Raw genomic sequence first — 27,372 nt, 5'->3', positions numbered from 1 at the left:
AAAGAAAGAAAGAAAGAAAGAAAGAAAGAAAGAAAGAAAGAAAGAAAAAGAAAAAGAAAGAAAGAAAGAAAGAAAGAAAGAAAGACACAAAAACACAAAAATAGCATGAGTGTATTTCTCTTTTCTCTCTCTCTCTCTTTTTTTTTTTTTTCAGAGAGAGAGAGGGTTGGGTGGTCGGGGGAGCAAAGAGAGAGGGAGAGAGAATCTCAAGCAGATTCCACACCCAGTGTGGAGCCCGATACAGGGCTTGTTCTCACAACCCTGAGATCATGACCTAAGCTGAAATCAAGAGTCAGACGTCCAACCAGCTGAGCATGAGTGAGAGCATGGCTATTTCCTCCCACTTCCCTTTTGCATGCGATAGTTCTATGACTGTCTTATATTTGGGAGTGGGAGACAGGAAAAGATGAGTCCTCCTTGTGTTGCCTGATGTTGCTTTTCTGGCAATGGACCACTGGTGCCCGGTATATGACTGGTTTCTAAATGCAGGCTCTTTTATGGGGTGCATGCACGAGATATTTGGATTTTCTTTAGGAGCTCTCCCAAGTGCACAGTTTACTGAAGTAGAAAAATTCACTCCAGCAAGACCTCTCAAATACAATACTAGTAAGAGATTTAGGATGACTATTTCCCATGAGGTTTAGTTGACCCACTAGAAAGCATTTGGCATAGCTCTGGCAACAGGCAAGAAGGCAGGCCGCTTGGCTGTCACTGCTTTGCCATTGTCTACATCCAGTACCTGTAGGAGCAAGACTGATGGAAGACTGTAGGAGCAAGCTTGGCTATCACTGCTTTGCCATTGTCTACATCCAGTACCTGTAGGAGCAAGACTTGCTTAATTGGATATGTCTGATAGGAAAATGAGATACCAATCTTCTTTACATTGCAAGTACTCCCAGTGTAACCAAACTGATGTGAGTTCACTCCTTGGTGAGTCAGAAACTGTACCAGGTGAGTCGTTGCACAAAGTTTTCTTTGCGGCTAATAAGGAGATCATGGGGAATAGCTTCCAAAGCCATGACTCCATGAGAGAGGGTGAATGGATTCCTTTTGTTTAGGGTTAGGTTGAATATTTAGATAAGGGAAGCCTTCTCATGGTATGTAAAGACCAGCATAAGGTCACCCCTGTGCCTTAGGGAAACATACCTATATGTATGTTGTATGTTGTGTAAATGAGGCTCCTTCTTGGGTGAGATATTAGAGTTATAGTGAGGTAAGGGTAGTTGTCAGTCATTCCAGGGGTCACTCCACAGTTCATCTGGGGAGATTGGAGTCAGGAGCTAAGCTCAAATTGTCTGGGTGGTCTGGGCTAGTGGGGGTTCTTGTCAGGGCAGTCACCATGGCCTGAGGAGTGGTTTCAGGTTTCATTGCTTTAGTTAAGAGGTAAACTAGAAAAAAGAGCTTAAGGAAAAATGTAAGACAAAGGTTAGTGAGTACAAGCAGGTGGGCAGTAAAGGTCAGTTCTTGGGGTCTAGCTGGTGACACCAGATTCTGTAAGGACCTCAGGACACCTCTCATTTAGTATTTTAGAACAAATTGCTTTATCCCCATGTGGAAGGACTCTTTTAGTTAACATGTTTTATCTTTATCTACAAAATCATTAATATCACATATTTAATGAGTCCTATCACAGGGAACGCATACTAGTGCACACACATATGTGCATTCATGTGTATAAAAGAAAACACAGTATGCCAGTATATAGTTAGTAATAAAAAAATAATCACAAAGTTAGGAAGGAAGATATTTAGAGTAAAAGGAACTGGTTTCATCTTTAAAAAAAAAAGAAATTTTAGAGTGAGCAATATGTTAGCTCTGTTTTGAAGGTATAAACTTCCCCCTTCAACTCCCCCTCCAAAAAAAGACAATTCACTAAAAGCAGGGATTAGCAAACTGTTTCTTTAAATAGCCAGATAGCAAATACTTTAGACTTTGTGCACCACACATGGTCTCTGTTGCAGTGTGTGTGTGTGTGTGTGTGTGTGTATTTTTTACAACCCTTTCAAAATGTAAAAAAATTCTCAACTTGAAGACTACAAAAATAGGTCACAGACTGGATTTGACTTGTGAACTGGACATAGTTTGCAACTCCTGCACTTGAAAAAAAAGTATAAAGCTATTTTAAACATGTTGAACATGTTTAAGAGAAAAATGTTTTGTTTTATTCTTTATAAAAATAGATTTTACATTCAATTACAATGGCATCTTAGAAACCATAGGAACAAACTTGTTCTTCAAAGAGACACAGTGCTCATTGTCTAGACCACACCATCTACATTGGCTGATTCTATAGGAACCCTGACAAATATTGTAAATTGTGGACATCTACATAAAGTCTGTGTGGTGGAAGGACACTTTGTCTATCCCTTCCTCTCCACTTGGAAAAAAACAAACAAACTACCAAAAGAACCGATTTTGGTCTCCATTACAGTATTTTTGCTTCACGAAAGTGACTGTTTTTTGGCTTCTCCTTTGAGTCGTATAATATTCTTGTTTGATTCTCTGAAGTCTTTAGGTATAAATTCACTATTTGAGCTTGTTTTATTAATTTAAAAAAGGAAAATTCCAATAATAAAACTTGAATATGTCAACTGCTACCATATCTAGCCTCTTGATTTCTAGGCCTGGGATTGACCTGAAACAAAATTATGAAAATTAAAAAAAAAAAAAAACTGTTGGTTAATGCTCAAGTTAGAACCTAACTTACTAATTTTTTTTTACTTACTTTAAAATATTTTTTAATGTCCGTCTTCAATGAAAGAAATGCCAGGTGGGCAGAGTGGTGGACGACAACAGGAAAGGTCTAATGCTTTGGATTGGAATGGATTGCCTGCCTCTCATCAATCAAGTGATCTTCTTGGCTAACAGGTATGAATTAATTTTTTTTAATATTAACTAAGTTCACTTATTAAAGGAAAGATTGACTAGCCTTTTAGTTTTTGAAAATTTTTGGATTTCTTATTGTGTTGAATGATACACATTTTAAAATTAGATTTTTTATAGGTTTGTACCATCTCTTTAAATATGTTAAATAGTAAATTTCTGATACATGTTTAGGGTATTTCCTTATTACATCATTTCCTAGTCCATCTTAATTGAGTTGTTCTTAGAGCTAAATACTTTTTTTTTCTTTTATGTATGTTTTTCTTTCTCTTTTTTCTGCTTCATAGGCTCTTTTTGTGTATGTTTTTCTTTAAATTTCCTTCCATTGTTTCAGTAGTTAAAATCTGAGTCATAAAAGGACAAATACAAATTACAAATAAGAGGCTTACTTCTCCCTTTTGAAAGTAAAGGGAGAGATTTCCCTCCCCTCCTTTTTCTTAGAGCATTTATCTTATAAAACTTGCAACTATAAGTGCTTTCTCCTTGCTTTGAAATGTATATAAATCCTTTTGAAGACTAGATAAGCCTTTTGTCAGCTTTTTGACCTGGGAATGTCTGGGAGCCATGTCTTTGAAATGTAAACCTGGAGAGGGGTGGTACCCCTCCTAAGAATCTTAACTTCAGTGGATTCCTTGCTCTGATTTGTAAAACTACCTCCTGTCATAAAGATATGAGAAGTGTGCTTTTCCTCTGGATAAAGCCTACTGGCTAACATAGGCGGTCACCTCGATTACCAGGTAAAGTTAAGATAAACTATATATCACAAATGGTGCTGTCAAGTCCTCTTACAAGAGGACTAGTTGTTTATCTTGAGAACATGTATATAATGTGTTATATCAGCTATTTCTATGAAAATCTGCTTGACCATATCACGTTTTGGTTTAATGCTTCAATAGTAAGGGTGTTTCTTCTAGTACCTTTGTGGAGATTCCTGGGTTGGAAGATTATTTTGTTTTAATTATAGTTACCCCACAGGCAGTAATGAACAATTTATTATAAACTGTGTTACCGAAACCCAAGTTCAGCTGCCGGTCACTTGAAAAGCCAACACTCAAGAGATGAGTTTGGATTGGAAAAAAAATTGAGCTTTATTCAGGAGGCCGGCCACCTGGGAAGAAGGCAGACTCTTGTCAGAAGGCCAACTCAGAGGTTTCTGCCTGGCCCAGAGATTTTTCAAGGAGTTTGATCAGTTAAGGGAGTGCAGTAATCTGTGACATTTCTTGATTCTGTGCAGACTCCATGATGCCAGCTACACAGTTATCTAGGTGCTCTGACGTTATGCAAGAAGTTCTGGTTCCGTGGTTCCCTGGGTGGAGGCTGTGCAAGAGAGCCTGGTGACATGCAGAAGAGCTCTGTTCTTTCTAGGAAAGAATGCATGATCTATAGATATACAAAGAAAGGTTTAGTTAATCATGCAGGCTAAGAGTGCTTGCTAAATCTTAAAAGACTGCTAGGCTGGCACAAGGGGCTGAAGCCTTTTCAATTACACAAGTTTTTGGTGATTGTGAATAAGATCTTTTCTTAGTTTTGGGGTTAGTAATTACTAATTATTACTAACATATAACAATGTTCTCACTTATGGACACTAATCTAGTACCAACCAATAACAGTGAGCTACCTCATTACCTTTTCTACCAATATGGTTATATTGTTCTTTTAGTACTATTAATCTTATTTATGATTATTAGTGAGTTCTTACTGTGACTGAAGTAAACCATTAATGTCTATGTAAAATTGTATTTTATTGAAAATACCTCTAAGAAAAATTTAAAATAACAGAAAATTGGGCAACATATCCTTTCAGAATCATTGGGAGCCCATACACCTTAGTTATTACTCATTTATTTATTTGTTATTTGGTTTGCTTATTTTTGATACATTTGTGATTTTTTCCTTATTACTTCGTAAGTGAAGATAATTTGGACAAGGTATAGACTTTTTGTTTTATAACTTGTTTCCTCTAAACTGTGTAGGGATTTCTTTATTGAGATGAAATATCCTGATAGCAGATTCTATATTTCATTCATAATAATGACCCCAAGGTTTGTCTCGGGAGGTTGTTGGCTCAGAGCAAATTCTCAGCAAATATTTGGAAGATGGTTTCCCTGATGATCTCAGGATTAAATTTTACTCTAACGTAAATGAGCTATAAGAGAAAGTAGGTAACTATGGATTGACATCTTCTAATAAAGCTGCTCAATAAGGTAATTATAGCTTTGGACTATAGTGAAATGTATTTGAATATATTTGAATATTTGAAATATAAGTGTTTAGTGAAAGTATTGCCACTGGAGCTTTTAAGAAGTACACAGAAAAAAAAAACAGAAAAAATGCTGGACAAAATGTTAGCATGGTTTGGCAGGGATATTATAGATGAAATTTAGGTTTATAAGCATGGTACTTTATTCACATATGCTTCAAAATTCTGACCAAACCTATAATTTGAGTTTGTCATCACTGAATATGCGTCCACTTTTTCTTGCTAAAGGATTTCTTTTATTCCGGTAATAAATTCTATTCACATATGTTCAGTCAGTAGTTTGTTGCCTATGACATATGGCAACCTACATAAAGTAGCAGTTTTTTATACATTTGACTTTGCATTTTTATGAGGCTAATAACCTGATTTTGAAGGTAGTGCATAACCTTTGGGTTTTACCCTAAAATCAAGGTTAATCATATTAGAACAGTGATCTGGATGTTGAATATAAACTATTTCCAAAGTGTGTAATTTTTTGAGGTCAATAAAATTAATTTGGATATTCAAATTCTACTAGATTCCTCTAAGCAACCTAATATTATACATCCCAGTCACCCAAAACATGGCATAAGATATGATTTAGGATCAATTCAATATATGGCTGTATGTTCTACTTAAAGTGTACTTTTGTAGTGTACTTTTTTCAGGGTTTGGGAGAAGACTGTATTTTCTAAAAACAAAATAAAACATGCAAACAAACAAAACTACCCAGTCATAGATTCATAATATGTAGGTCAAATCCATATCTTGTCACTGCAAGTTGTGAGGCCTGTGGCAATATATTTAGCCTCTCTGAACCTTATTTCCCTTCTATATATGGTATTGATAATAATGTTAACCAAAAAACATTTTAGTGGGCTGTGAGAATCAAATGTGATAATTAGTCTACATATATAAAAGTTTTATTAAGATGGTGTTTTAAGTGTACTTCACTTTTTATGTAATTGTATCAATTTCTTATACCATCTAAATTAATAACTACTTATTTCATTTCTGTGATCCATTTCACAAAAGATAAAAATGCTTAGTTAAATCTCTAACCTCCTAAACATCTAATCCTCTGTGGCTAAGAAATCACTCATTTTTCCCAATGGGCACATTCCAATGATCTCTGTTTACAACTCCCTAAACTTCACTGAATCCATTGATTTGGAAAGGACTTTGTGGTTGATATTTGAGTTCGTCTATTTAGCATCATCACCCAGTTTAAAGACCAGATTTTACTTGGCATTATTATATTAAGCAACATCAGAGAAGATTCCCACCAAATTAAACCCACTTTTTTGCGAGATTTGAAGTTTAATCCTGAGACCATTTTTTTCTGTACCCCTAAGAGCTGCTTGAGTATCTGTACCTCTCCTCGCAATCCCCAGATGAAAGCACAGAGGCATCGTCACTGCATTTGAGCAGATGTTATTAAAATCCTACTCATAATGTAAGTGGATAGTAATGACATCTGTATAGTGAGGGTGCTCTGAGTTCATTCTTTGGTTGATTATTAAAAAATAAAAGTTTTGGGGCGCCTGGGTGGCTCAGTTGGTTAAGCGTCTGCCTTCTGCTCAGGTCATGATCCCAGGGTCCTGGGATGGAGCCCTGTGTTGGGCTCCCTGCTCAGTGGAGAGCTTGCTTCTCCCTCTCCCTCTGCTGCTCCCCTGCTTGTGTGTTCTCTCTCTCTCTGTTAAATAAATAAATAAAATCTTTAAAAATATAAATAAATAAATAAATAAATAAATAAATAAATAAATAAAGGATTTTTAAAAATACTCTTGGTTTATATAATAAAATAAATCTATATTCATTTTTTTTTAATTTTATTTATTTAGGGCGCCTGGGTGGCTCAGTTGCTTAAGCGACTGCCTTCGGCTCAGGTCATGATCCTGTAGTCCCGGGATTGAGTCCCACATCGGGCTCCCTGCTCAGCAGGGAGTCTGCTTCTCCCTCTGACCCTCTTCCCTCTCGTGCTCTCTCTCTCTCATTCTCACTCTCTCAAATAAATAAAATCTTTTAAAAATAAATAAATAAGTTTTATTTATTTATTTGACAGAGCGATAGAGCCAGAGAGCACAAGTGGAGAGAATGCCAGAGGGAGAGGGAGAAGCAGACTCCCCACTGAACAGGGAGCCCGATATGGGACTCGATCCCAGGATCCCGGGATCATGACCTGAGCCGAAGGCAGACACTTAATCATCTGAGCCACCCAGGCGCCCCTCTATATTCAGTTTAGAAAAAAAGTCTAATCACTGATAAATAAGAATAATGAAAAATTGCTTCAAAAATCAGGTACTCATCATGAAACTTGATTGATATTCTTTCAGATGCTTTTTTTTTTCTGTTTGTAGATATAGATAAATGTATCCTATTCATTCTTTTAAATGCTATATTTTTAGAAGAGTTTTATATTTACAGAAGAATTGAGAAGATAGTAGAGAATTCCTAGTTTCTCCTATCACTAACATCTGATAGTAAGCTCTGTATTAGTAAGGTAATTCTAATATCTAATTCTAGATATATAATCATCTAATATTCTAAATATCTAATTCTAAGATAAGAATTATCTTACTAATATTGTCACAACTAATGAACTAATATTGATATGTGATTATTAAATAAAACTTGGTTTTCTCAGATTTGCTTAGATTTTACCTAATATCTTTGTTCATGGATTCTATCCTGTCATGTCCCCTTAAGTTCCTTTTGGCTGTCATAGTTTCTCCAAGTTTCCTTGTTTTTGAGGAATTTGCCATTTTTGAGGAGTATTTTTTGAGTATTTTATAAGATATCCCTCTATTGGAATTTGCCTGATGTTATTTCCTTATGATTAAGTTCAGAGCATATGCTTTGGGGAAGAAGACCACAGAGATGAAGTAGTATTTTATCACGTCATATTTAGGTTACATATTACCAACATGATTTGTCACTGTAGAGGTTTACTTTGATCATGTGGCTGTGGTGGTGTTTTTCAGGTTTCTCCACTGTAAAGTTACTCTTTCCCCCTTCTTCCAAGTAGTCTTTGGACATAAGTTACTATAAGCTGCCCACACTTGAAGAGTAAGAATTTATGCTATTACCTCCTGGGGAGTGGGTGGAATACCTACAAAAATTATTTGGAATTCTTCTGCATAAGACATTTGTCTCTTTTCCTTCCTTTATTTATTTATTCAATCATTTATTTGTATCAGTATGACTCCAGAATATTCATTTATCCTAAAGTTTATAATCCAATAGTTTTACTTATTTTGATGCCCAAATTGTTCTAGTTTTGCCCATTTAGAGCTTTTTCAGTCACCTCCTGTGACACTTTGTCATAATTCCAGCATCAGCATCATCATCATCATCATTATTATTATTAGCACTTTCTTGCTTTCTGGCACTTCAAGACACTTCAGGTTCATCCTGTCTTATTTTCTGTCCAGGTCCTGTATGCAGTCATTTCTCCAAGAAGCCCTGGTTCCTTTTATTGGAGAATGGTAGTAGAAATCATGATCTGGGTACGAGATTTTTTTATTGCTATGGCTATGTTGTTTCTTGTTGGCCTTTCCAGCAAACAAGAGTAAGAAAATATATGTGTGTGTAGACTAACTCACATACACATACATAAACATATATTTCTATATGTAACCATCTGTATCAATATTAAGATAAACATGAGTTTACATTATCTCCAACTCTAGTTTTTTTACCACCTAGATTATTCTAGCTTCCCCTTCTTGCTTATCTGTAAAAACTCCCTTTCCTACCATCTGTGATTCATCATAAATTGTTCAGTTCCAGTATTAGTAGCAGAATTGTTTCAGCATCCAATAGGAAACTTTATTAACTGAGTACAGGGCTTATGTGTATTTCCTTTCGTCTTCAATCTTATAAACTCCATCTGGGCACAAACTTACTTAAGTTTGTACCTTCCCCCCACCCTCTTCACTTAGGTAGTTTCACACATTTTGTAATTCAGTTAGATTCTTTTGTGACAGTCTGCATTCCTTCTTGGGAAACCCCATCAAAAATAATTTGTTTTTAATGTATATACATTGTTTCACTCTTTGTACTGTAGTTTTAAGGGTTTTGACAAATGCATAATTTCTTGGGTCTACCCTTGCAGTATCATACAGAATGTTTTCACCACTCCACATCCTCTGTGCTTCACCTGTTTAGCCCCCTCCTTCCACCTGAACCCATGAGAACCACTAACTCTTCACTGTCTCTAGAGATTTTCCTTTCCAGAATGTTGTATAATTGGAATTACACAGTATGTAGCTATAACGACCTATCTTTTTTTTTTAAGATTTTATTTATTTATTTGACAGCGAGATACACAGTGAGAGAGGGAACACAAGCAGGGGGAGTAGGAGAGGGAGAAACAGGCTTCCCGCTGAGCAGGGAGCCCGATGCGGGGCTCAATGCGGGCTCGATCCTAGGACCCTGGGACCGTGACCTGAGCCGAAGGCAGACACTTAATGCCTGAGCCACCCAGGCGCCCTTATAACAACCTGTCTTTTGCTCAGCAATATGCATTAAGTTTCAATGATGCCTTTTCATAGCCTGATAGCTTATTCCTTTTTATTGTCGAATACATTACATTGTATAGATGTACCGCAGTTTGTTTATCCAATCACCCTTTGAAGGGCATCTTGGTTGCTTCCAGCTGCTATAAACATTCACATGCAAAGTTTATGTTACCAAAATTTGCAAATTAGGGGGATAAATATCTATGATGGGATTGCTGGATCCTAAGGTAAAAATTATGTTTAGCTTTGTAAGAAATTCTCAAGCAGTCTTCAAAGTGGCATTGCCATTTGTGTGCCCATCAGCATTAACTGAAAGGTCCTTTTGTTCTGCATCTGCACCAGCATTTGGCATTTAAAAAAATAATAATTCTAGCCATTGTAATTGGTGTGTAATGGTATTATATTATTTCAATTGGCAATCACCTAATAACAAATGATTTAGAATTATATTTTTAGTTATGAAAAAGACATTTGTCGCAAGAAATTGTAGATACTATATCTCTATCTCTATTTCTATCTCTAACTATCTGTATTACCACCACCCAGAAAGTCAATGTTATAATTTTGGTATATATACTTTTGCACATTTTTAATGCCTTTATAACATAAATATAATGAATCTGTGGCCTGAGCTTTGATTAGGTCATTTAATCTTGCACCATTTTCATCAAGTCTAGCAGAACTTACTCAGTGGCTTTATTGTGTGATTGTCATTGTTCCTACCAAAAGTCTTTACCACTCTTCTTGTCAGTGTTTTCATCTATTTTTATTGATTGGAAAAGACTAATGGAAAGCCTTATTTAATGTTACTGCTTTCTTCTAGCATAATCAAAGAAGAAAAACATTTCTGGCATGTCAAAAATTTAATGCTAAAACACACAGAGAACTACACCAAGTTTATACACTAAAGAATAAGAGGCCGAGAGAACAAACCATCAAGTTCTTCCTGGGACTAATCACAGCCATTCATACCATTTACAGCTTATAATTTTGAGGCTGGAAAAGATGTGGTATTGAGATAGTCTGCCACCTTATAAAACTTTCCAAAGAGAAGAAGGAAGTGAAAACTGATAATTGCTGCAATTTTCTTTTATCTAGCTGTTAGAGGTTTTGTTTTGTTCAGTTATTTTCCCCAGGATAATAAGGCAAACAATTGTAAGGGGAGGAGAAAGAATTAATTTATTTCATAACTATAGAAAAGCCCTACAAAATATAATTCAAATCACTTATATATAAAGTTTTTCCCCCTAAAATAAATGTATCTTTACTATTATAATTTTTACAGCTTAGGAAAAAATACCTATCTCTACATTTTTATATTGCAAAGTGTACTTAATAAATAATTCCAGGATGATTAAGAGATGATCAAATTAAAGAAAAAGAGTTCTAAACAAATTACAGTAAATCATAAAGTTATCATCTGTCAATTAAATGTAGTTTCAATATTTTTAAAAGTTATTTTTTATATTTGATTTTAATTTTTCAAAATCACAAATAAAGTGGTATTAAAGTCCATATCAAAGCTAGCAAGAAAAAATAAATAGACAATTTCCCCATTTCCATTAGCTTCCTTTATGTTTTAAACAGTGAACAGATAGTGTTCACAGATACTTCCTCATGGTGAGGGTATTCACAGAAATGTTAACACTTTTCTGTCAAAATGTTTATGAATTCTTGGTAAAAGCAATTCCTGATGCTATGTTATCAATTCTATTTTGGAATACCTGGTCAAAGACTTAACAAAATTATAATAGCGATCTTAAAAACTGTCCTCTTTGTTATAATGGATATACTTTTTTGGTATATATCACAATCTCTGAAATATAACATTCATAATTAAAGGGTCTCACTAATTGTAATGGTTCCATTTTAAGTATTACTGTAGATATCCCCAAATATATTCAACTATTCTCTTATTATTAATTATTACCAGTATTTTACTATTAAAACAGTGATGTAGCACACATGCGCAATATCTTTGTGCATACATTTGAGTATATTAAATTACAGTGAATAACTATACTTGAATTATTGGGACAAAGAATATCATATTTTGATAAACATGGTCAAATCGCTTTCCAAAAGTTCTTTATGAGCCTACATTTGCATCAGCCTTGTATTTGAATACAATTTCCACATGACAAATCAACATAGGATATTATTGCTAGTTTAAATGTTTTCAAATTCAGTGGAAAAATTATATCTAGTTCTTCTTTTTAAAAAATACACATTTCCTTAACATTATAAAAAATAAGCATATTTTTCAAAAGTCTACTAGTCTTTTACATTTCTTCTCTGAGTTGCTGAGTTATATCATATGTATATATGTATAGTTTTCTTGTCTTTTTGTAATTTATGGAACTTATTTTATGTTATGAATATTTATTATTTTCAAAATACATATTGCAAGTTCTTCTAGATCATTTTTTGTTTAAAAATTATGTTGATGTCAGATGTAAAGAATGTTTTGCCTTTTATTGCTGAAATCTGTTGCTCTCTCCATTTTGTTTTATATGCTCTATACCTTTATACATCATGTGGTTTGAAATTGGAGTTCGGAGCCAATGGCCAAGAAAGAATTCTTGAGACATCTTCAGTGCAAAAAGGTCGTTTTTTTAAAGCACAGGGACATGACCTGTGTGCAGAAAAAGCTGCATTGGGGTTACAAGGAGTGGCTGATTATATACTTTGAAGTTGGGAGGGCATTAGAAATGGTGTAAGTCTATAAGGAATTTTGGAAGCAAGATTTCCAGGACCTTGAGGGAGCTAGCTACTGTTGGGAAAAAGTCATTTATTACTGTCTAATAAAACCTCAGTTATGAGACCCTTTAGATGTATATTGGTGGGTCATGTGCTTGGGGGTTGATTGCCAACATGCATCTTGAGGGAATAGATATAAAGGAAGTTTCCAAAGGAATTTTTATATGTTAAAGTAGACTTACAGGATCCTGGGGGCTCAGAATAATGTTAAGCTAAAATTGCCTTTTGCTCTTAGCAAAATATTAAAATGGAGGCAGCTGAGTTCCTAGAGGAATGTCACTCTGCCTGACTTGTGAATGGGCTCTAAGTAGTAAGGAAATTTATTTTTTTTTCTTTTCCTTTGTTTCCCACATCAACACATAATGTCTAATTTTTATATCTTTAATATATCTATCAAAGATTTTAATATATATTAGATTTTTATTTGTAATACATGTTATGTGCAGTATTATTTAAGGAACTTTTTTCGTATAGAGAGCCAGTCATCCCAGCAATTTTAAATGCAGTTTTTTTTTGAAGTGATTATATATGAATTCACATAAAAGGCAATAGTCCCATTTATGCATACTTGTTTCTGGGCCCTGTTCTGTAACAACATACTGTTTATTTCCTGTATTATTAAAAAAGTTTAAAAAATCATGTTGGAATTTTTTTTTTAAGATTTTATTTATTTATTTGAGAGAGAAATAAGTGGGCAGTAGGAGGAGGAGCAGAGGGAGAGGGAGAAGATGACTCCCCATGGAGGGTGGAACCCTGCACGGCTGGACCCCAGGACCCTGAGATTGGGACGTGAGCCTCAATCAGAGGCTTAACTGACTGAGCCACCCAGGCGCCTCTTTTTTTTTTTTTTTTTTTAAATAAGGGAAGATATACTAGCCTTATAAATAAAACAGATTGGCAATCAGCAAAAAAGTGGAGACAATCACATCTTAATTCTTCCTACATTATATTTTCTTTTCTTATAATTGAGTATAATCCAAGATTCACCACCTCAACCTTTTCTGGAACTTGCTTTGTGTTCCTAGGAAGAGAGATTTGCTCTCATATACATTAGAAAAAAAGGGGAGTCACAGAATTAATTCAAAGTAAAAGAAGACTGTGATTTTTGAATGCCTATTTACTCGGGTCTTGATGATTTTTCAAGGACATACAAAATTTAAGATGTGTATTTCTCTGTCTTCTCTTTGTTTTGTCTCTATCTTTGCCTCTGTCTGTCTCTTGGTCTTTGTGAGATGACTTGTTTTATATTTTACTTTTTAATATAAGTCATAAACTTTGTTGGTAATGGAAAATGGAGGGCATGATGTTTTTCATATTTGCTAGCCAACTGTCTTTAAATTATCCTAACTATATGGTACATTGATGTTTTGATTTCTGGTAGGGAAAATTTATGCTCACCCCATCTCATTTATCTTTTTGAAATTAGTGTTTATTATTTTTGGACAATTACTCTTTTAGATTGCATTTAGAATAGTTTCTTTTAATCTATTTTAAGTGTTTGGGTGGGATATAGCTTATTCATAGAAAAGACTGACAATTTGAGTCATGATATCCCAGACCATGATAAAGATATATATTTATTTAGGTGTCAGTTTAAGACCTTTGAAAAATTTGATAGTTTCTGTATATGATTTTCATCCATTTCTTATTGAATTACTCAGAGTTTCTTTAGAATTGTTACTTGTATTATTAGTGATCCTTTTTGGCTATTATACATTTGTAGTCATTCTGGCATTTAGGAGACTATATGTATTTTTTATATGTTAATCTCATATGGAAGCCTTATTTTTTACTGTCACTATTTTTTGTGTTTAAATGTCTCCCATGAATGTTTTTGGTAGCAAATCATGTTGTTTGTGGCTATTTATCCTATTATTCTTATTATTTTTCTTATTAAATCAGCTAGAACCCCCATAGTACTTTTGCTTAGTGCAGATGATAGTGAACATTGCAGTCTTGTCTGTGTGTGTGTGTGGTGTATACTCTAATTCAATATATTTTATCTTTATTTTCATTTTTTTTATTTGAGGATAGTTGACTCACAATGTGGCATTAGTTTCAGGTGTAGAACAGTAATTCAACATCTCTCTACATTATGGTATCTGTATTCAGCACCTGTCACCATGCAGCACTATTACGGTGTCATTGACTAATCTTCCCTATGCTGTGCCTTATATTCCCACGACTTACTCATTCTGTAACCTGCAACCTGTATCTCCCAGTTGCCTTCACCTATTTTGCCCCTCCCCACCCCTCTCTTTCCAGCAATTATCAGTTTATTCTCTGCATTTACAGGTCTGATTAACATTTTATGTCTGTTTGCTTATTCATTTGTTTTGGTTTTTTAGATTCTACATATGAGTGCAATTTTATGTTATTTATCTTTCTCAGTCTGACTTATCTCACTTAACGCAACATACCGCTTGATCCATCTTTCTGGTCTTATTTTTAACTGTAAAAGGAATACTTAAGTAGTTTCCCTGTATTAATTATTTTTTAAGGTTTTATAGGTTTTTTTATAGGTTGTTTTTTTTTAATTTATGTATTTGTCAGAGAGCGTGCACAAGCAGGGGGAGCGGCAGGCAGAGGGAGAGGGAGAAGCAGACTCCCCGCTGAGCAGGGAGCCTGACATGGAACTCGGTCCCAGGACCCCGGGATCATGACCTGAGCCGAAGGCAGACGCTTAACCGACTGAGCCACCCAGGCGCCCATTTCTTCTAGGTTTTTATACTTAACTTCTGCTTTTTTTTAAATCATAACTTAATGTATAACTGAAAATTATTTTCCATCATCGAGTAATAAAATCATAGGGTTATGATTTGATTCAATTAATTATAATATATCAGTTGATCTATTAATTATTATATTCCTAGGACAAATTCTACTTGGTCATGATACTTTATGCATAATTATAACTAGGCTTTATATGCTAAGGCTTTAATTAAATTTATAATTTACTTTAAAGTAATGATACTTCATAGTATCACCATGTACAGATTAATTTTATATTCACCTTGTCCAACTGTGGGTATTAGGGGTACCGTACCATCAAGGACTGATTCAAACAGTTATCTATCTTTTACTGTGATCTTGGAATGTTTACATATCATAGGAAATATTTTCTTGAAAGTTTGGTAGAATTCATCATAATAGATTTACCTTATTTGGAGGCAGATCGTTGATAGCCTTTAAAGTTTTTTAAGTCTATGAAATCATCCCTTCAGGTTCTGTAACTGTTCTTGAGTAATTTTATGCTGCATGATCCCTCCCCCCTAAAAATTAGTCAAGATTTCCAGATTTATAATTTTGTAAGTCTTCTATGTTTCTGTGTTATGCTACTCTCTCATTCTTTATCTTTTATATATTGTCATTGTTATTTTTAGTGATTTGCATTACTCTTTCTGAAGACAGATAGATATATTTCTCCAACCCAGCATAAACTTTATTATTATCTGTCTGGTTCATCATTTTCTTTATCTTTATTAATTCATTTTTTTCATAATATTTATTGTGATGTTCTTTTCTCGCTGCTTAAGATTGCTTATTAATTTATTTTCAATCTCTTTTATATTCTAGTAACTTTTTAAAGATATGCCTCATCTTCAAACTTATTTTTTAGCCCAATTCTCTGTTTTTATTGTGTAGTGCTCTCACTATAATTCATTTTCAGATAGTCCATAAATCATTTCTTTTTTCATTAACCTAAGAAATGCATTTGAAAAGAGGTTTGTGTGTGTACATGTATGGTGGTGTCAGTGATCTTAGACTGAAAGCAACATTATGTATTTTTAAATTGTGATGGCTTTAGAAAAACTAGCTCTAAAATTTCAGAGTTTTAATCAGAAAATAATAAAAAACAAGTACATTGCAATTTTTCATTTTGTCTCTTTCGTGGCCTTACGTTAATAGCTATTCTAAATAGTGGAGGGGCGCCTGGGTGGCTCAGTTGGTTAAGCGACTGCCTTCGGCTCAGGTCATGATCCTAGAGTCCTGGGATCGAGTCCCGCATCGGGCTCCCTGCTCAGCGGGGCGTCTGCTTCTCCCTCTGACCCTCTTCCCTCTCGTGCTCTCTCTCTCTTTCATCCTCTCTCTCTCAAATAAACAAATAAAATCTTTAAAAATAAATAAATAAAAAATAAATAAATAGTGGAATGGTCTTAGAAAAGAATAATTCTTAACTCTATTGTCTGAAAATAATAGAGAACCCAAAGTTACCCAGATAGTTGTCCCTCAGAAGTGATGTGTGGATAAACACTTGCTACTCCAATTAAGACATGTACTGGCATGCTTTCTAATTATGGTTTGCTATTCCATGGAGCTGAATTAGCTCAGTTTGAGGACTGTTGTCAACCAATAAGGTTCTGCTCTCTGACACTAGTCCTGACATCCAGTTAAGAACAGGAGGAGAGTTTTCTGATAAAAATAAAAAAAATCTTCTATAGTCTGCTAACAGATTTTTTTCTGTTTAGATTTGTTGGTTTAAGAGGCTTATTAGTAGTAAACCTCTGATACTACTCTAACTATAATTTAAGTGTACATAAAATAACTTTATAAGCTTCTCCTACAAATTATTCATATGGCATTATCTTTTATCAAGAGTGTCAAAAAGTTGACATGATTTTTGTTTTGGTATATATTTCTTTGGGTATATATACTAAATCACACCATTTCTGGGTATCATTGAGCCACCCCCTACTTCTCTGATTATTATTTTCACTTTTCTTCTCTAGTGTGTACACAAAAATCTACTTCTTAAAATGTTCATAATGACAGGCATACCATACTACTTTTTATCAATTTTTCCACATTGAAAATTTTTTTTTCAGAGAAATGGTCTTATGGCTTCTTAGTATTTGTAGTAAAGGATGTTAGGTTTTAAAGTGTTCATTGAATGACTGATTTTTATTGAGATGTATTCACAAATAATTGACATGTAATTAAAGTGCATTTTTAAGGTATATTCTATAGCCTCCCTTGATTGAGCCAAAGTGTTCTTAATAGAATAACAATATAACACCCCTCCCCAATTACTCACTCTTTGCTGTAACTAACTGTTGTTACAGCTGGCAAAGCAAATTGACCATAGTAATTGCTGCAGGCTAGTGGATCTCATACTTGATTGTATACACTGGAATTACCAGAGAAGGTTTTTAAATACCCTGATACTCAGGAAAAACCTCAGGCCAATGAAATGAGAATCTTTGGGGATAGGACTCAGCCATCAGTAGTTTTTAATGATCTCTAGGTGATTTAACATACTGGCAAATTTGAGAATCACCGTGCTATTTCCTAAATCTCAAATCTCATCCAGGGATAAATATGTCTTTAGAAAAGTAGGTATGTATGTGTATGTGCCTAACCATTTGATCCCACATAATATCCCTAACATTGCAACTCACATAGTGTAAATTTTAAAATTTTGTTTATTTAAGTGTCCCTCTATATTGTGTGTTACAGTTTGGGAAGAGGGCAGATATGTAAGAAACTGTGGATATTGTGAGTGCATTATTTCCAAATCACAATGGATAAGTAACATCTGTGAGCTTTAGAAAATTATAAAGAGGTAGAGAAGGGGGGAAAGGAGAATAAGTTTTTATAGTAGAGAAACCTGACAGACACTCTCACAACCAAATGATCAAGGTTAGTATCAACAATGAAATAATATTGATATGATGAGATGAAAATAAAATTTACCTTTGTGGTCTTTCTCCTCAAAACATATAACCCAAGTCTAACCATGATAAAAACATCAGAAAAATCTCAATAAATGGACATTTTACACGATATTTAACCAGAACTCCTCAAAACTACCAAGGTCATAAAAAACCAGGAAAACATGAGAAGCTGTCACAACCAAGAGGGGTCAAAAGAGACATGATGACTAAATGTAATGTGATATCCTAAAAGGGATCCTAGGCAAGAAAATGAATATTAGGTAAAAACTAAGAAATCTAAATAAAATATGGGCATTAATTAACAACACTGCATCATTATTGGTTCATTAATTGTGACAAATGTACTATGCTTTCAATTTTTCAGTAAATCGTAAACCCTTATAAAATAAAAAGTTTATTGGGATGCCTGGGTGGCTCAGTCATTAAGCATTTGCCTTCAGCTCAGGTCATGATCTCAGGGTCCTGGGATGGAGTCCTGCATTGGGCTCCCGCTCTGTGGGAAGCCAGCTTCTCCCTCTCCCACTTGCCCTGCTTGTGTTCCCTTTCTCGCTATGTCTCTCTCTGTCAAATAAATAAAATATTTAAGAAATATATATTTGTTAAAACAATAAAAATTAAAAAATAAAAAGTTTATTAAAGAAAAGAGCTACAGAATGTGTTGGGGAAGGATTATTTCCTCCACCCTTCAAGGTCCTTCTAGCTGGACTAAGAATCAAATTGACATGAGACTGATTAACAGGAGAAAATCGAATTTAATAGCATATGTATGGGGGAATCCACAGAGACATGGAAATTCCAAAAACAGTGAGGTGACATGATGCTTATATGAGCTAAGGAGAAGGGTAGAAGTCTGAGGATACAAAGGGGAGAAATACCCTCAGCAGGAAGGTGAAAGGAGATGTTTAGAAAACAAAATTTGTCCTATTATGTAGGTAAGTTTTGTAGGTAAAGAGGAATCTCTATTAATAGCTTTTTTCCTGCTACAAGCAGGCAGTTGGCGGGGGCATAAAGAGCTTTTCCTGAATCTGCTGGGTTTTGATTGCTTTTAACTCAAAATAATGTTCATAACAAAGTTGCCCATTGTGGGGTGGCCTACCCATGGTCCCTACAAATGCTAAAAAGTTTTTTCACCCACATCATGAAGGCGGTATAAAGATCAGTTTTACTTGTAAGATTAATATGAAATTATGAAATTGCTTATTTTCTATATATCACTGGATAAAGTGATGGCCTGGAAACTTCTACTAATTAAAAATATCCACCAGGTCTGCTATACCAAAGACTTCCTTTGGGTTTTATCATTCTTTGGCTTAACTAGTACTTCTAATTATTGTCATGTGGATGATTTCCTAATACATGTCTCTCCAGCCCTGCCTTCCCATGTAAGGGCATATTTGTAATATTGGGATATTTGTAATATTGAGGATATTTGTCATATCCCTGCCCTCTCTTCCCATGTAAGGAGATATTTTCAATATTTGGATATTTGCAATATCCCAAATCATATTTCCTTCTCCTGCAAACTTCTTTATAGATTTATGTATCAGATATTTGCACAGCAGTAATGTACTAGGAATTGTGTAAATCACTATGCCCCACTATCTTATCTAAAATGAATTTGTTGTTCTTCTTTCCCTCCCCTGCCCAATTCTGTACCTCTCAAAATGTCCTCAATTTCTCAACTTCAGAGTTTAAATTAAATATATATTATTATTCAAGTCCTGTAAGCTAGAAAAATAACAAATCTTATTCACTTGCCCATAAAAATATTTCTGTAACTTTTCATTCTCATGGACATCATCCTCAAATTCTGTGTGTGTTTTACTGACACTTTCTTTAATGCCATCAATCAACCCAGTAATCTACCTTTAGTATAGTCTCAAACTTCATAATCACATTCTTTCCATAAACAACCTGCAGTGATTCCCTGTTTCCTGGCAAAACAAGGAAGAATTTTGGAATGTGGTATTCAAGGTCTTTCATATTCTAGCTCAAACTATCAATATGATTTATTATTTTCCATAACATAAATGTCTTGCTCTGAAAGTTAGCACTTTATTGTCAAATAAACTTATTGTTTGCATTCCTGCTATTGTGGCTTTTTGTCTTTCTTTTAATTTCACAGCTAAATCTTCCACAAAATAATGGTTCTTTTTCTACCCCTATGGTTTCTTCACTTGCCATTTTTCATCAAAACTCTAAATATTTTCTAGCATAAAGAAGATAATTTAGCCTAATTATGTTATACCTTATTCTAGATGTTACTCAAATTTGAATATAATCTTTTTGAAAACAGATGTTGTTTTAAATGGTTTTCAAATATCTGTCCCCCTCCAAGGAATTCTCTATGAAAATTTAAATACCTCAGGGAGACATAAATAATTCTGAATAAATTAACATGCATTTATACTCCAACAGGGACAATTTTTGTTTTTAGAGTAGTTAATAGATCCCAGAGGGAATAGGAAGTTAAATTGACAAGAAAAAGTCCAAAGATGTGGGAACTCTGTGGACAAGAATGGAAGACCAAAGTGGGAGACTCTGACAACCAAGTCACTCAGTTGACAACTCAAGTCATTCATGAAAGCAGGAAAACTAGTTGAGGAGTTATTGAGCATCATTCTAGTGTTGTCTCTTGTGAAAATATGAAATGTTAGTCTGTAGAACCTGTTAAACCATTAAAGGATAAAACACATTGACTCCAACCCTTGTGGGACTCCTGACCAGATGTGTTCCCTTTGTCATCAAATGTTCAGGTTTCCTAACTATCAAAGAGAGAGGAAAGCACAGATGTCTCATATCTAAAGGATCCAATGGAGATTGCTAAATGTCTTTATCCTGATCTGGGAAGTACTGCCTACATGGAAGCAAATAACCTACTCTTTTCTGGGGACCTTACCTACTTCATTGATGCATATATTTATATATATATATATTTTTTTCCCTTCCATACAAATGAAACATCTATACCTGGAGTTGTCTAAAAGACCACATGGATTCCCATTACAATTCCATATTTACTACCATTAGAGAGAGTAAATAAAATGAAAAAAAAAAGTGGTATAGATTTTGAAGAAGAAAAAATCTGCTGTTATTTTGCATTTGCATTTGATGCCCAAGTGCATTTGGTGCCCAAAACTTAATGACCTGGAGGCATTTTCTTAATATAAAAATGCTGGTTTAGAGTTAGTGAATTTTCCTATAAATCTAGCTTCATTTAACAAGCCATTAAAAAGGCCTAATACGCATGAGGGATAAGGATGTCACCAAGAAAACAGGCAAGGATATCAATAAAATATGAAATCCAAATTACTGACACTAGGTACTTTTTATCAATAAGAAGAGTAGGTTCTGATATTATTATTAAAAGCTTGTAAATAGGTCTGGTCCCAGGAATTCAGCTAGATAGCCATCAGACCATTCTGAACACCTACAAACTCAACAAGAGATTGAAGAAAAGAATAGCAGCAGCTCTCTGAACAGAAAAGCGACCACTTTCTGGAAGAGTCATATTCTATCCCTTCATTGTAGTTAACCTTATTTTTTGTACATATATAAATTGTTCTCTCTTTAAAATTTTGGGATACAGTTTCTTCTAATAGACCAAAATATACCCTAAATCTCTAGTGTATGGCTTTGTTCTAGTCTCCTGCCTGGTCACATTCTCTCCCTTTTTTTTTTTTAATTTCTCTTCTTTCTTTTTTGAACCAGCTTATTATCTTATCAATTCCTTTTATAAAATCTTTAATAATTTTCAAGTTTAGAGTCATATTCCATCCCTTCATTGTATTTACCCATATTTTTGTACATATATAAGTTTTTCTTTCTTTAAAATTTTCAGAGGCAGTTTCTTCTAAAAGAAGAAGCATATTCAAAATATGCCCAAAATCTAGTGTGTGGCACTGATCTATTCACCAGCCTAATCATATTTGATCATGTTCTTTTTTTTTTTTTCTTTCTTTCTTTCTTTCCATTTATTTTCCCCTGGTTTCGGGTCTCTTCTGATTTTAGTGTATATTTTTCTGGGGCTGTTGTTACCCTGTTAGTATTTTGTTCTCTCACTCATCTATTCTCCTCTGGACAAAATGACAAGACGGAAGAACTCACCTCAAAAAAAAGAGTAAGAGGGAGTACCGACTGCCAGGGACCTAATCAATATGGACATTAGTAAGATGTCTGAATTAGAGTTCAGAATGACATTTATAAAGATACTAGCTGGGCTTGAAAAAAGCATGGAAGATACTAGAAAAACCCTTTCTGGAGAAATAAAAGAACTAAAATCTAACCAAGTCGAAATCAAAAAGGCTATTAATGAGGTGCAATAAAAAATGGAGTCTCTAACTACTAGGATAAATTAGGCAGAAGAGAGGATTAGTGATCTAGAAGACCAAATGATGGAGAATAAAGAAGCTGAGCAAAAGAGATAAACAACTACTGGATCATGAGGGGAGAATTTGAGAGATAAGTGATGTCATAAGATGAAACAATATTAGAATAATTGGGATCTCAGGAGAAGAAGAGAGGGGGGGCAGAAGGTATATTGGAGCAAATTATACCAGAGAACTTCCTTGATTTGGGGAAGGAAACAGGCATCAAAATCCAGGAGGCACAGTGAACCCCCCTCAAAATCAGTAAAAATAGGTCAACACCCCAACATCTAATAGTAAAACTTACAAGTCTCAGAGACAAAGAGAAAATCCTGAAAGCCACTCAGCACAAGAGATCTGTAACCTACAATGGTAGAAATATTGGATTGGCAACAGACCTATCCACAGAGACCTGGCAGGCCAAAAAGGACTGGCGTGACATATTCAGAGCACTAAACGAGAAAAATATGCAGCCAAGAATACTATACCCAGCTAGGCTGTCATTGAAAGTAGAAGGAGAGATAAATATCTTCCAGGACAAATGAAAACAAAAAGAATTTGCAAACACAAAACCAGCCCTACAAGAAATATTGAAAGGGGTCGTCGAAGCAAAGAGAGAGCCTAAAAGTAACAGATGAGAAAGGAATAGAGACAATATACAGTAACAGTCACCTTACAGGCAATACAATGGCACTAAATTCATATCTTTCAGTAGTTACCTTAAATGTAAATAGGCTAAAAGCCCCAATCAAAAGACACAAGGTATTAGATTGGATAAAAAAAAAAAAAAAGACCCATCGATATGCTGCCTGCCAGAGACTCATTTTAGACCCAAAGTCACCTCCAGATTGAAAGTGAAGGGGTGGAAAACCATTTACCATGTTAATGGACAACAAAAGAAAGCTGGGGTGGCAATCCTTATATCAGACAAATTAGATTTTAAACCAGAAACTATAATAAGAGATGAGAAAGGACACTATATCCTACTTAAAGGGTCTACCCAACAAGAAGATCTAACAATTGTAAATATCTATGCCCCTAAAAGGGGAGCAGCCAATTATATAAGGCAATTAATAACAAAAGCAAAGAAACACATCGACAACAATACAATAATAGTAGGGGACTTTAACACCCCCTTCCCTGAAATGGACAGATCATCTAAGCAAAAGATCAACAAGGAATTAAAGGCTTTAAATGACACACTGGACCAAATGGACTTCACAGATATATTCAGAACATTCCATCCCAAAGCAACAGAACACACATTCATCTCTAGTGCCCATGGAACATTATCCAGAATAGATACATCCTAGGTCACAAATCAGGTCTCAACCAGTACCAAAAATTAGGATCATTCCCTGCATATTTTCAGACCACAATGCTTTGAAACTAGAACTCAATCACAAGGGGAAAGCTGGAAAGAACTCAAATACATGGAAGCTAAAGAGCATCCTACTAAAGAATGAATGCGTCAACCAGGAAATTGAAGAAGAATTAAAAACATTCATGGAAACAAATGAAAATGAAAACACAACTGTTCAAAATCTTTGGGAGGCAGCAAAGGCAATCCTAAGAGGAAATTATATAGCACTACAAGCCTTTCTCAAGAAACAAGAAAGGTTTCATATACACAACCTGACCCTACTCCTAAAGGAGTTGGAGAAGGAATAGCAAATAAAGCCTAAACCCAGCAGGAGAAGAGAAATAATAAAGATCAGTGCAGAAATCAATGAACTAGAAACCAAAAGAACAGTAGAACAGATCAACGAAACTAGGAGCTGGTTCTTTGAAAGAATTAATAAGATTGATAAACCCCTGGCTAGATTATCAAAAAGAAAAGAGAAAGGACCCAAAAAAATAAAATCATGAATGAAAGAGGAGAGATCACAACCAACACCAAAGAAATACAAACAATTACAAGAACATATTATGAGCAACTCTATGCCAGCAAATTAGATAATCTGGAAGAAATGGATGCATTCCTAGGGATGTATAAACTACCAAAACTGAACCAGGAAGAAATAGAGAACCTAAACAAACCAATAACCAGTAAGGAAATTGAAGCAATAATTAAAAATCTACCAAAAAACAAGAGCCCAGGGCCAGATGGCTTCCCAAGGGAATTCTACCAAACATTTAAAGAATTAATACCTATTCTTCTGAAACTGTTCCAAAAAATAGAAATGGAAGGAAAACTTCCAAACTAATTTTTTATGAGGCCAGCATTACCTTGATCCCCAAACCAGACAAAGACCCCATCGAAATGGAGAATTACAGACCAATATCCCTGATGAACATGGATATAAAAATTTTCACCAAAATACTAGCCAATAGGGTCCAACAGTACATTAAAAGGATTATTCACCACAAACGAGTGAGATTTATTCCTGAGCTGCAAGGTTGGTTCAACATCCACAAATCAATCAATGTGATATGATACATTAATAAAAAAAAAGAACAAGAACCATATGATCCCCTCAATAGATGCAGAAAAAGCATTTGAGAAAGTACAGCATTCTTTCTTGATTAAAACTCTCCAGAGTGTAGGGATAGAGGGTACAAACCTCAATATCATAAAAGCCACCTATGAAAACCCACAGTGAATATCATTCTCAATGGAGAAAAACTGAGAGCTTTCCCCTTAAGGTCAGGAACATGGCAGGGATGTCCACTGTCACCACTGCTATTCAACATAGTACTAGAAGTCCTAGCCACAGCAATTAGACAACAAAAAGAAATAAAAAGCATCCGAATTGGCAAAGAAGAAGTCAAACTCTCATTCTTTGCAGATGATATGATACTTTATGTGGAAAATCCAAAAGACTCCACCCCAGAACTGCTAGAAATCATACAGGAATTCAGTAAAGTGGCAGGGTATAAAATCAATGCACAGGAATCAGTGGCATTTCTATACACCAATAACAAGACTGAGGAAAGAGAAATTAAGGAGTTGTTCCCATTTACAATTGCACCCAAAACCATAAGATACCTAGGAATAAATCTAACCAAAGAGACAAAGGATCTGTACTCAGAAAACTATAAAATACTCATGAAAGAAATTGAGGAAGACACAAAGGAATGGAAAAACATTCCATGCTCAGGGATTGGAAGAACAAATATTTTGAAGATGTCAATGCTACCTAGAGCAATCTACACATTCAACGCAATCCCCATCAAAATACCATCTACTTTTTTCAAAGAAATGGAACAAATAATCCTAAAATTTGTATGGAACCAGAAAAGGCCCCGAATAGCCAGAGGAATGTTGAAAAAGAAAAGCAAAACTGGTGGCATCACAATTCCAGACTTCAAACTCTATTACAAAGCTGTCATCATCAAGACAGCATGGTCCTGGCACAAAAACAACATATAGGTCAATGGAACAGAATAGAGAGCCCAGAAATGGACCCTCAAGTCTATGGTCAACTAATCTTTGACAAAGCAGGAAAGAATGTCCAGTGGAAAAAAGACAGTCTCTTCAACAAACGGTGTTGGGAAAATTGGACAGCCACATACAGAAGAATGAAACTGGACTATTTCCTTATACCACACACAAAAATAGACTCCAAACGGTTGAAAGACCTAAACATGAGACAGAAGTCCATCAAAATCCCAAAGGAGAACACAGGCAGCAACCTCTTCGACTTCAGCCGCAGCAACTTCTTCCTAGAAACATCGCCAAATGCAAGTGAAGCAAGGGCAAAATGAACTATTGGGATTTCATCAAGATAAAAAGCTTTGGTCAGCAAAAGAAACTGTCAACAAAACCAAAAGACAACTGACAGAATGGGAGAAGATATTTGCAAATGACATTTCAGATAAAGGGCTAGTATCCAAAATTTATAAAGAACTTATCAAACTCAACACCCAAAGAACAAATAATCCAATCAAGACATGAGCAGAAGACATAAACACATTTTTCCAAAGAAGACATCCAAATGGGCAACAGACACATTAAAAAGTGCTCAACATTGTTCAGCATCAGGGAAATCCAAATCAAAACCTCAATGAGATACCACCTCACACCAGTCAGAATGGCTAAAATTAACAAGTCAGGAAACGACAGATGTTGGAGGGGATGTGGAGAAAGGAGAACCCTCCTACGCTGTTGGTGGAAATGCAAGCTGGTGCAGCCACTTTGGAAAACAGTATGGAGGTTCCTCAAAAAGTTGAAAATAGAGCTACCCTACGACCCAGCAATTGCACTACTGGGTATTTACCCCAAAGATACAAATGTAGTGATCTGAAGGGGTACATGCACCCTGATGTTTATAGCATCAATGTCCACAATAGCCAAACTTTGGAAAGAGCCAAGATGTCCATCAACAGATAATTGGATAAAGAAAAATGGTATATATACACAATAGAATATTATGCAGCCATCAAAAGGAATGAAATCTTGCCATTTGCAATGACGTGGATGGAACTAGAGGGTATTATGCTAAGCAAAACATGTCAATCAGAAAAAGACAAGTATCATATGATCTCACTGATATGAGGAATTCTTAATCTCAGGAAACAAACTGAGGGTTGCTGGAGTAGTGGGGGTGTGAGAGGGTTGGGGTGGCTGCGTGATAGACATTGGGGAGGGTATGTGCTATGGTGAGCGCTGTGAATTGTGTAGGACTGATGAATCATAGACCTGTACCTCTGAAACAAATAATACATTGTATGTTAAAAAAAAAAGAAGAAGAAGAAGATAGCAGGAGGGGAAGAATGGGGGTGAGAATCAGAGGGGGAGATGAACCATGAGAGACTATGGACTCTGAGAAACAAACTGAAGGTTTTAGATGGGAGGTGGGGGATGGGTTAGCCCGATGATGGGTATTAAGGAGGGCATGTATTGCATGGAGCACTGGGTGTTTTCGCAAACAATGAATCATGGACCACTACATCAAAAAACAAACAAACATACAAAAAAAAAC

General features: G+C 35.1%; 1 long non-coding RNA gene across 2 annotated transcripts in view; it reads right to left on the bottom strand.

The window, feature by feature from the left end:
• Positions 1–3,962: 3,962 nt before the first annotated feature.
• Positions 3,963–27,372, bottom strand: part of LOC141373507 (uncharacterized) — a 69,230-nt gene continuing 45,820 nt past the window's right edge. For both annotated transcript variants that reach the window (XR_012379572.1, XR_012379571.1), the window contains one exon: positions 3,963–4,263. This is a non-coding gene — a long non-coding RNA (uncharacterized lncRNA). The remainder of the gene's footprint in view (positions 4,264–27,372) is intronic.

Source organism: Callorhinus ursinus, unplaced genomic scaffold (genome assembly GCF_003265705.2).
Source record: "Callorhinus ursinus isolate GAN/ISIS: 27379988/994484 unplaced genomic scaffold, GSC_fseal_2.0 scaffold10, whole genome shotgun sequence".
Lineage (NCBI taxonomy): Eukaryota > Metazoa > Chordata > Mammalia > Carnivora > Otariidae > Callorhinus > Callorhinus ursinus.
Note: the sequence above shows the minus strand (reverse complement) of the source record. Positions and strands in the feature narration are given on the sequence as shown.